Raw genomic sequence first — 12,043 nt, 5'->3', positions numbered from 1 at the left:
GATCTCCTGGTTCTGCTCACTTCACTCAGTATCAGACCATATAAGTCTTTCCAGGTTTTTCTGAAGTCAGCCTGCTCATCATTTTTTATAGCACAATAGTATTCCATCACATTTCATATACCACAACTTGCTCAGCCACTCCCCAATTGATTGGCATCCCTTCAATTTCCAATTCTTTGCCACCACATAAAGAGCTGCTATAAATATTTTTTTACATGTGGGTCCTTTTCCCATTTGTATCTCTCTGGGATGTAGCCCTAGAAGTGCTATTGCTGGGTCAAAGGATATGCACATTTTTATAGCCCTTTGAGCATAGCTCCAAATTATTCTCCAAAATGGTTGGATCATTTCACAACTCCACCAACAATGCATTAGTGTTCCAATTTTCCCACATCTCCAACATTTATCATTTTCCTGTTTTGACATGTTGGTCAATCTGATAGGTGTGATGTGGTACCTCAGAGTTGTTTTGATTTGCATTTCTCTTATCAATAGTGATTTAGAGCATTTTTTCATATGACTATAGATGGCTTCAATTTCTTCATCTGAGAATTGCCTGTTCATATCCTTTGACCATTTATCAATTGGGGAATGACTTGTATTCTTATAAATTGGATTTAATTCTCTATATATTTTAGAAATGAGGCCCTTATCAGAGAGACTGGTTGTAAAAATTCTTTCCCAATTTTCTATTTTCCTTCTAATCTTGGGTGCATTGGCTTTATTTGTGCAAAAACTTTTCAATTTAATATAATAAGTTATCCATTTTGCTTTTTGTAATGTTCTCTATCTCCTGTTTGGTCATGAATTCTTCTTTTTTCCATAAATCTGATAGGTAAACTATTTCTTGCTCTCTCAATTTGCTTACAATATCAGCCTTTATATCTAAATCACGAACCCATTTTGACTTTATTTTGGTATATGGAGTGAGATTTTGATCTATGCCTAGTTTCAGCCATACTCTTTTCCAGTTTTCCCAGCAGTTTTTGTCAAAGAGTGAGTTCTTATCCCAGAAGCTGGGGTCTTTGGGTTTATCAAATAATAGATTACTATTGTCATTGACTACTGTGTCTTGCATACTTAACCTATTCCACTGATCTGCCACTCTATTTCTTAGCCAGTACCAAGCAGTTCTGATGATTGCTGCTTTATAATACAATTTAAGATCTGGAATGGCTAGGCCACCTTCCCCTGCATTTCTTTTCATTAGTTCCCTTGATATTCTGGACCTTTTGTTCTTCCAAATGAATCTTGTTATTATTTTTTCTAACTCTATAAAATAATTTTTTGGTAGTTTGATTGGTATGGCACTGAATAAGTAAATTAGCTTAGGTAGAATTGTCGTGTTTATTATATTAGCTCAGCCTACCCATGAGCAACTGATGTTTTTTCCAATTATTTAGATCTGACTTTATTTGTGTGAAAAGTGTTTTGTAATTGTGTTCATATAGTTCCTAGGTTTTTTTCGGTAGGTAGACTCCTAAATATTTTATAATGTCTACAGTAACTTTAAATGGAATTTTTCTTTCTATCTCTTGCTGTTGGGCTTTGTTGGCAATATATAGAAATGCTGATGATTTATGTGGGTTTATTTTATAGCTTGCAACTTTGCTAAAGTTGTTTATTATTTCAAGTAGTTTTTTACTTGATTCTCTAGGATTCTCTAAGTATATCATCATATCATCTGCAAAGAGTTATAGCTTTATTTTTTCTTTGCCTATTCTAATACCTTCAATTTCTTTTTCTTCTCTTGTTGTTAAAGCTAATGTTTCCAATACGATATTGAACAACTGTGGTGAAAATAGACATCCTTGTTTCACCCCTGATCTTATTGGAAATGCTTCTAGCTTGTCCCCATTACATATGATGCTTGCTGACCAAACTGATTCTTTAGTGAATGAAAACTGGCCATCTTTTGCCTCAATTCTTACTTAGCCTTTAACTACTGAATGGGTGTTGCCTCAAACAAACTGAGACCTGAAAAAGACCTTACCTTAAAAAGGTCAAGATCTTTCACTGCATCTGGGGCTGTGAGGGATCATCTGATGTTGGCTACAGGCCACGTGGTGGAGTGGGGTAGGGACAAGATATTAGGAAGTAACCAGAGCTCATGCTCCCGAGGCAGGGGGCTGTGCCACGTAAGAGTTAGACAGCAGGGAGCAATCTTCCTTTGTCACGTCCTCTCCTTTGGTACAGCGCTAACCCCAGAAGTCTCCTTCCAGTATCTGGACCTATGCCCAATCACTGAAGGCGGACTGAGGAGGAGGGGTTAGTAAAGTATATAAGGAGCAGTAGGAGCCGGGGCTCTCTCTCTTGCTCCTGCTCTTGCTCTCCTGCTTGGTTTGCTGTGATGGTCTCTGAATAAAGTCCGAGTGCTTGCACCTCCCGATCGGCTCATCTCTATGTTTATCCGGGTAGGCTCCGAAGGCTGGTAAGTATGACCCTGACAGCCTGCTCCTGTTAGGAGGAGAGTGTATGGTGCAGCCGGCACAAGTGGTGCCCAACGTGGGGAACGAGGAAATAGGCCAGGGGCCCCACTGATCAGCTGGTCGGGTCATGGGAAGAGAGACGAGACCCCGTAGCCAACAGGGTGAGGGAAGGAAGATGGGATAGACGTTTGTTAAGGTCCCGGATCGGGAGGTGCTAGGAAAAGAAGTATATAGAATAGTGAAAAAAGCTGGGGTAGAGATAGATCTGAAAACTGCGAGAGCATTCATAGATACAATCCAGCAATGCTGCCCCTGGATATAGTATAACTGCCTTGACCTAACTAGATGGGAAACAGTTGGTAATCAGATGGCCTTCTACAAGGGAACAAATCCGGGGACCATTCCGGAAAGACATCATCTGATTTACCAAGTGATTCGCAGCACTCTGAAAGGCACGAGTCGCAATCCCTTGCAAGGAGCTCAAACAGAAAGGCCGAGGGGGAGAGAATGTTACAAAACTACCCAGACTAGCCGCACCTTTAAGATGGCCAGAGCGGAAATCAGTGGTGAGGAAGAATCAGGAAGTGAGGCAGAAGACACCGGAAACAGGAAGTGGGAGAGTAGGCGGGGGGGGGGGAGAAAGGAAGAGCAAAACAAAGAAAGCTCCGCCTATCACACGGAAGGGTGGCCCCCTCCTCCAGACTTCCCTTTTGAGTAGAACGGCCCATCCGCTCCTCCGGCTCCCTCTTATGGGGCCATGGGGGACCCCCCAACCGGGCTAGGACAGATGCTCCAGAAGGCAGTGGCAGACGGAGACATGGACGCCAAGGCATGGCTAGATGCCTGCCCAGTGTTTGAGACTGACAGAGGGAGGACCTGGGCCCCTCTAGAATGGAAGAAATTCAAGGAGTTAAAAGAGGCAGTGAATACTTATGGAGTTGAATCCCCCTATGTCAGGGAATTGATGGTCCTCCTAGCTGATAGTCATATATTCACCCCGAATGACTGGAAAACCATTGCCAAGGTATGCCTTAAGCCAGGGGAGACCCTGCAATGGATGACTCTGTTTGTGGATACCGCAAAGAACTTTGTCAGAGATATGCAGAGTCGCACTCCCCAAGATGACTTTCAAAAGATGGTGGGGGCAGGGAGATATGAGAAAAATGAAGATCAGATGTGATATGATGTGACAGTGTATGCAGCTGTCTCCCAATGTGCCCAACGGGCTTTTAGTAAGATTCAGGCTTCTGGGAAACAAAGGCCCTCCATGACACAGATTAAACAAGGTCCTGATGAACCCTTCTCGGATTTCATGGCCTGCCTACAGGCAGCTGTTGAGAGATCCATGGGCAGGGGAGAAGCCGCCGGCCTCCTTGTACAGAGGCTGGCACGGGACAATGCCAATGCAAACTGCCAGAAGGCTATGCTTACATTAGATGGTGAAGCTGGCCTAGAGGAGATAATAAAGAGATGTGAACATATCGGGTCCAGTGCCTTTCAACTGGACACCCTCGCGGCGGCCATTTCGAAAGGGGTCTCAGAAGGGATGAAAATGAAAGAGACTAAATTATGTTATCGATGAGGCAAAGCCAGTCATTTCAAGGCGCAATGTCGCCAGAAACCCGGTGGAGCCCGTCCCAAGGTAATTTGTTACAATTGTAACAAATCCGGCCATTATGCTAAGGAGTGCCGCAAGTCAAAGTCAGGAAACGGGGCAAGGGGCCCCTTGAGGGCTCCTCAACAAGCTTACCAGATGGAAGCCCAACCCCCTCAGAGAGCGCCTTCGAGGCTACATAAGGAATATCTCCGACTTCTACCCAGTGGGTCGGGCTTCCCCTTCACAGTAAAGGGAATTTCCGGATCGACCCCGGAGATACAACCATAGTGCCAGTGGCTGGGCTTGATTCTGCCCTCAAAGCAGCCCTCATGGTGGGCCTTCCTTTATATACCCCCATTATTGTCCACACCACGGTTATTGCTCACCAACCCCAGCAACAGATTATAGTAACTAACCCACATGATTCGGCGGCTTACGTAGACACAGGGGAGGTATTGGCTCAAGTCCTCCCTCTGTTGGATGGGCACGATAATGATATTAATTGGATACAACATATTGAACACAGTAAGCCATGGGCAACTATTCAAATTAAGTGGCTATCCTTCAAGGGATTATTAGACACAGGGGCCGATCGTTCTGTCGTTTCACAACTATTTTGGCCCCCATCTTGGTCAGTCCAAACAGATGCCACAATGGTCAACGGGGTCGGAGGGGCGCAACAAGCATGGGTATCAGCAGAGGATCTGCCCTGGCGGTTTGCGGACAAGCAAGGAACCGTCTGACCCCTAGTGGTTGCTGGTTTGAGGTACAACTTATGGGGAAGGGATATTTTGAAGGCTTGTGGGGCATCTGTTTATATACCACCCCCGCAGGATTTTTAATTGGGGCCGTTGGGCAACAAGAAAACACTTCTTGTATCAGACCCACTCCTCTAACATGGAGATGTAATAACCCAGTCTGGGTACCCCAATGGCCCCTCCCTGCAGAGAAAGCCCAGGCCTTACGTGATATAGTGCAGCACCAGTTACAGGCGGGACACACTGAGCCCACGTCCAGCCCCTGGAACAGCCCAGTGTTTGTAATAAAAAAGAAATCAGGGAAATTTCGAATGCTAATAGATCTCAGGGTGGTTAACGCCACCCTAGAGCCCATGGGAACCCTACAACCTGGCCTCCCCTCCCCTAATCTAGTGCCCTCTGGATGGCGTGTAACAGTCATAGACATCCAAGATTGCTTTTTCTCCATCCCATTATCCCCAGAAGACAGAAAGAGATTTGCTTTTACCATACCCACTACCAATAATGCAGGACCAGATTTGAGATATCAGTGGAAGGTCCTGCCCCAAGGAATGTGCTGCAGCCCCACCTTATGCCAGGCTTATGTGGGAAGACTGCTGGACCCTATCAGGGACAAATGGCCTAAAGCTACAATACTTCATTTTATGGATGATATCTTATTGGCCTCTAGCACTGATGAGGCACTAGCAAGGTTAGTAAAAGAAACCGTCTCTGCACTTGCTCATTATGGTCTGGTGGTGGCCCCTGACAAAGTCCAACAAAATTACCCACTCACATACCTTGGCCTTCGTATGGAGGCTGTTTCTATTATCAATCAAATTCCTGAACCACGGCTTGATAAGATAACCACTTTGAATCACTTCCAAAAGTTAGTGGGACAGATCCAATGGCTCCAAGCCCACATGCCCATTCCTCCTGCTGTGATGCAGCCCTTGTATGATATCTTAAAAGGAAATTCAGATTTGAACTCCCCTCGGGCATGGACTCCTGCTGCTAAGGCAGCAGTGTCCCAAATACTCTCACTTGCTACCCAGGCTCAGACCGCCAGATGGGACCCCAGAAGCACAATAGAGGTCTCCTTGGTCAATCAACAGAGCCCTTTTTGTGTTATACACCAAGGTCCCAAATTGTTAGAATTTGTATATGCAAAGAAGGCCCACAAGGTGCTGCCAAATTATTATGAGACATTATATAGCCTTGGCTGCCGTACAAAGGGCCGTCCACTTGTCTGGGCAGCAACCATTACTTTACTTACCTTTTGAACCTGGACACCGAGAAACCATTATGCAAACCTATTGGTCTTGGGCATATTGTTCCCAATGGGCAGAGATGAGTTCCCATTCCTCCTGCCTGCTCCTTCCTATGCTAGAACAAATAACCTTGGTAGCCCCCCACCGAAAGGTCATGGGAGAACCTGTTCAAGGCCCAAATGTTTTCACTGACGCTACAAAAAAACGAAAGGCCTCTATTTATCATGAGGCCTCCAAGGAAATAACAGTATTAGAAACCCCTTATGACTCTACCCAGAAAAATGAGCTCTTCGCCATCCTCCATGCTTGCCGTAGATATCCCGAGCCTATCAACATAATTTCTGATAGTCAATATGCAGTCAAGGTTCTTAGGTGCATAGAGGACACCGTCCTCCAACCTCATAATTCCACCATATCCTTTCTCCTGAGTGAGCTACAGCAAATTTTGTTGCAGCAAAACAACCCCCTCTATATTCTCCATGTTTATTCTCATCAGTCCACCTCAGGAGGCATTTTTGCTGGCAATGATGTAGCGGACCGTGCTTTACAGTACTCGTTACTGCCAGTCCTCACCCCTCCCGAACAAGCCCATGATTTTCTACACCTACCCGCGAACTCCCTGAGACGTCTGTATGGTTTAACCCGTGAACAGGCTCAGCAAATTGTGAGGCGATGTGTGCGCTGTGTTCCCTTCCTCCCCTCTCCACCTAGAAAAGGGATTAACCCACGCGATCTTTTCCCCAATGACTTGTGGCAAATGGATGTTACTCACCTTGGCCGTGTAGCCATCCATGTCTGCATTGATACCTTTTCCAAATTTATGATGGCCACTGTATCCAGTAAGGAGAACACCCCATCAGTTATTAAGCATCTGTACCATTGCTTCGCCTCTGTGGGGATCCCTCACGTCATTAAAACTGACAACGTGCCTGCCTATTTATCTACACAAATGACTGCCTTCTTTACATCCTTTGGCATTAAGCATGTTACAGGGATCCCCTATAATCCCACAGGCCAGGCTATTGTTGAGCGAGCCCATCGTACCTTGAAGGCCACCCTTATTAAACAAAAAGGGGGAGTAGGAGGTCGGGGCTCCAGGCAGTGGCCTACCCAAGCAGACGTGGATAAAGCGTTATATACATACAACTTTCTCTGTCTAGATAGGGACACGGGCCAATCCCCTAGCATGCTACAGCTAACAACACCACCCACTTGCAATTCAACCGGCTCCTTAAAAACTGCACTACATGCACCATCTCTTAACCAGAAAGTCCTCTGGAAGGACGATGAGGGAAACTGGCAAGGCCCATCTGTAGTGTTGTGGAGAGGTCCAGGGAATTTGTGTCTTACAGATCCAGATGGCCGGAGCCGTTGGGTATCAGAAAGAAGAACAAAACAAGTTGAAGAAGTCCCGGAAGAGACGACAAGGACGAGAGAGGAGACGCAGACGACAGAGGAATTGGAGAGAGCGAAAAGGAAAGACAGTCAGGATGACTCAATTGAGTAAACTGTTTTCACTTTTTTGCGCGATCGGGACTCTGCCACAGGTTGCGTCAGCTCCAGTGCCCTGGTCACCCCTGTCCAAGGCCACACTGCAGCAACAGGAGGAGGCGGGAGTAGAGAGATGGATCCTGGTAGAAGGTGCTCAAAGACAAATCCTGACGTGGGAAGAGGCTACTCCTGAGATTATCTTACAGGGTAATGCCACCCTCCTTTTCGGAGGTAGGGAAACCCCGCAGACACCCACAATAAAGATTTTACCCACAGCTAATTTCACCGTCAGAGGGATTCAAGTGTGCATAACGGATGTGAAGTATCCAGGCAGTTTCGATAGTAGTAGTCCGACTGGCCACAAGCGCCTTTGCGCTTGGACTGGGGGGAACCCTGGCGTGTGGAACCTCCAGAACTCTGATACTAACGATGATACCTTAGGACATCCATTATACACAAATCTTACCTTCGGTGGCATAATTTGTGATACAGGGTACAATTATACAAGGCCCCATGCATTACCAGCAAAGCCACCCCCTTATGGCCAAAATTCACTCTATGTCACGCTCCCATCCCTTGTAACAACTGGGTTGCTGAAGGATACTTGAATGATACCCTATGTAGAGACAATCGGGGAGTATTGCTCCATTCCTGGGTGATCGAACAGACTGGTCAGCAACTGGCCGAAATGCCAGAACCTGTGCTAGTGTTCCGGGACGTTACCCACCCAGGTATATGGAAGATAGCTCTCACTATATCCCAAAATATGACTATGAATACCACCCTGTGCAAGTGCCCAAATTCCGAATCTCTGTGCCATGACCCCACTTATCAAGCTTTTCGATCATGGTTTAGGTGTGGGGGGGCCAATTACTCTACTGAACACAAGTTAAGGGAAGGGTGTGACACGATGGGGTACTGTTTCCAAGCCTCGGCCATCGCCCCTCGAGGTTTTGGATTTTTAATCTGCCTCAACTCCCAACACACCATGACTCAGGATACTGACGAACTAGGGGGTCCCAAGTTTCACATATCTACCTGGAACTGCACATTGACTGATGTGATTAACCCAGGCAGCTGGACCCTGAACTCCACGTTGTACCTCCTTGGCATTCGCCACCTTACACTGACAAAAGCTAAGACCCCTGTCAGTTGGTTCCCCACCGCTGAAGATGCCAGGTGGGAGGAGATAGGTAAAGCAATCAATTATCATCGACACAAGAGAGAATGGCTTGGGGCACTTGCGTTGGCAGCATCCATCTTTGAGGAGTTCCAGATACAAGACTTATATAGCGGACAGCAACTGCTTGCCTCACAAATAGAGGATCTGGCCAATAAATTCGCCCACGCCCTTCAAGTGCAGGCTGATATTGATCAGCAGCTGGAGGAGCAGATTCATAAAATAGCATTAGTAACCCAGGACATTGGGAATGAACTTATGTGGCTGGAATTGAAACAGCAGTTGCCATGTGATGGCCGATACCGATCCATTTGTGTGACACCCTTAAACCATAATGCCACATGTGACGCCCTTTCGCAAAATATAAATGACACTCTCCCTTTCTTCTCTACTTGGTGTAATGATACCCGTACCCTTTCCCAGATTCAAGCTACAAATCTCTCATCTGAGCTCCAGGCCCTACGGGTGTTGATCAGACTGGCGCGGAACATATCCGACACTTGGCACCAGCACGAAACTGATGATATTGTCCATCACCTTAGCGATTGGATTAAACATACCTCTTTCCCCATTCCCTCCCTTATAACTCATTGGGCATTTATAGCTCTCTTTGCATTTATATTGCTATTGTTACTACCCTCTATATTGGGATGTTTGCTTAGGATTCTTAGAGGGTCCTTAGAGACACTCAAAACCGAGGCCCTAGTCTTGAGACCCCGTCTCTGCCCCCTTGATTAAACAAAAAGGGGGAATTGTGAGGGATTGTCCGATGTTGGCTACAGGCCACGTGGTGAAGTGGGGTAGGGACAAGATATTAGGAAGTAACCAGAGCTCATGCTCCTGAGGCAGGGGGCTGTGCCACACAGGAGTTATGGCGAAGTGGGGTAGGGACAAGATATTAGGAAGTAATTGGAGCTTACACTCCTAAGCCAGGGGGCTGTGCCACGTAGGAGTTAGATGGCAGGGAGCAATCTTCCTTTGTCATGTCCTCTCCTTTGGTGCAGCACTAACCCCAGAAGTCTCCTTCCGGTATCTGGACCTATCTTCCTTTGTCACGTCCTCTCCTTTGGTGCAGCGCTAACCCCAGAAGTCTCCTTCCGGTATCTGGACCTATGCCCAATCACTGAAGGAGGACTGAGGAGGAGGGGTTAGTAAAGTATATAAGGGGCAGTAGGAGCTGGGGCTCTCTCTCTTGCTCTTGCTCTTGCTCTCCTGCTTGGTTTGCTGTGATGGTCTCTGAATAAAGTCCGAGTGCTTGCACCTCCCGATCGGCTTGTCTCTATGTTTATCCGGGTAGGCTCCGAAGGCTGGTAAGTATGACCCTGACAGCCTGCTCCTGTTAGGAGGAGAGTGCACGGCGCAGCCGGCACATGGGGCCATCTCCAGTCATCCTTACCTGTGTTTTGCCACCGCATTCAGACAACTTTGGAGGAGAGAGTGAGGCTGATGACTTTGCACGGCCCTGCCTCACTTAAATCCAATTCACTTGGAAGTGAAGACATCACCGTCCTGATGTCTTTGATCCTCTTCCAGAATGAAGGATGAACAACAACAACTATTTTGACATGTGATGGTGACAAAAACAGCAATGTGTGAGTTGGCCACAAGAGGACAAAATGAAGTCAAAATTTTCTATGATCTGCAATATCCTTTTTGGACACCAAATGTTAACAAAGACTGTGTTGTTCTCCTCATAGCCAACTGTTCAATAAGCTTTTATTAAGCACATATGAAAAGCCAGGCATTGCTGTAGTTGTTGAGGATGTAAAGATAAAATGAAAAAGCCCCTGCCCTGAAGAAACTTTAATTGTTTTGGCAGAAAGAGTCAAGGTTGACACCAATTCTTTTACATAATAAAAAAAATCATCTTTACCTAGGAACCAGGTACACTGCAGGGTGAAGCCTGCTTGGTGATATCTCCACTACTACTAAGTCTTAGCCCATATCATATCTCCTATGTTAGGATTAAGAGTGTAAAAGATAATTTTAATTGTGATGCTTTAGTCTGAATTCCTATTCAGGCTGAAGGATTTCATTACTTGCTTCACTTTTTAAATGAAAGGATTTCCTTTCAATCAGTTCTATCTCCCCTTAACAGAAAGTGAGTTATCTCATATGTCCACATCCAATACAGATAGATTTTGGAAAGAGCCAGAATGGAATGGAAGGAGTTGGATGTGGGATGTCAGACTAAAACTGTAATAATTGGATTGAACACAAAACAGCTTATTTATCTTGAAATTATCAATGACCTAAAATATCCATCTTGGACATCAGATGACATCGAATGACTATGCTATTATCTTTGAAGACAATTTACTGTTCAATAGGCATTTTTTAAAAACATCTACTATGTTCCAGGATTTGTCCTAGTTGCTGGGGTACAAGGACAAAAAGTAAACACCCTTGCACTCATAGAATTTGAACTTTCATACTAACATACAAGACCCACAGAGAGACACACGATATATACTACATTGCATGATCCATCTATGTATATTTAATCTATACAAAACATCAGTAAAAAGCAAGGCAATGGGTGAGGGTTTCTAAAAAGCAGAGAGGGCTCTGGAAAGGCCTCATATATAGGAAGATGTGGAATGTCATCTGAGCTTTGAAGGAAAGGAGTGATTCCAAACTGCAGAACTGAGGAGATAATTCATTCCAGGCATAGGAAACAGCATTTGCAAAGGCATGGAAGTGGGAAATTAAGTGTCATGGGTGAAGAACAGTAAGAAGACAAATATGTGTGGACCATAGAATGCATGAAAGGAAATTGTACATGATAAGGTTAGAAAGATGGATTACAGCTAGGTTATGAATGACATTCAATACAAAGAGAGGAGTGTTTGAATCCAGAGATTCTGGAGAAAAGGGGGTAATGGAGTTTATTAGACATGGGATTTACTTGAGCAGACATAAAATATAGGATACTTTGTAAAGCTGAGTGAAGGAGGGATTACAGAGGGGAGTAACATTAGGCAGGGAGACCAGTTGGGAATCTATTGCAATTGTACAGGTAAGAAAGGATGAGGTTGTATGAGTCAGTCAACAAGCACCTCCTATGTTCCAAGCACTGTGCTGAGCATGGGGAATATAAATACAAGTAGAAAGAAAGACATTCCCTGTCCCCCAAATGCTTACCTTCCTTTTTTAACAATATTTTATTTTTCACGCATTACATGTTAAAACAATTTTTTAATATTTGGTTTTTTTTTATTTTGAGCTCCAAATTCTACCCCTCCCTCACTCTCTCCCCTCCTCCCTCACTGAGAAAGTAAGCAATCTGATATAGTTTATACATGTGCAATCATATAAAATATTTCCATATTAGTCAT

This window comes from Vombatus ursinus, unplaced genomic scaffold (assembly GCF_900497805.2).
Source record: "Vombatus ursinus unplaced genomic scaffold, bare-nosed wombat genome assembly UNPS02015410.1, whole genome shotgun sequence".
NCBI lineage: Eukaryota > Metazoa > Chordata > Mammalia > Diprotodontia > Vombatidae > Vombatus > Vombatus ursinus.
The sequence above is the reverse complement of the archived record's forward strand: the minus strand, read 5'-3'. Positions refer to the sequence as shown.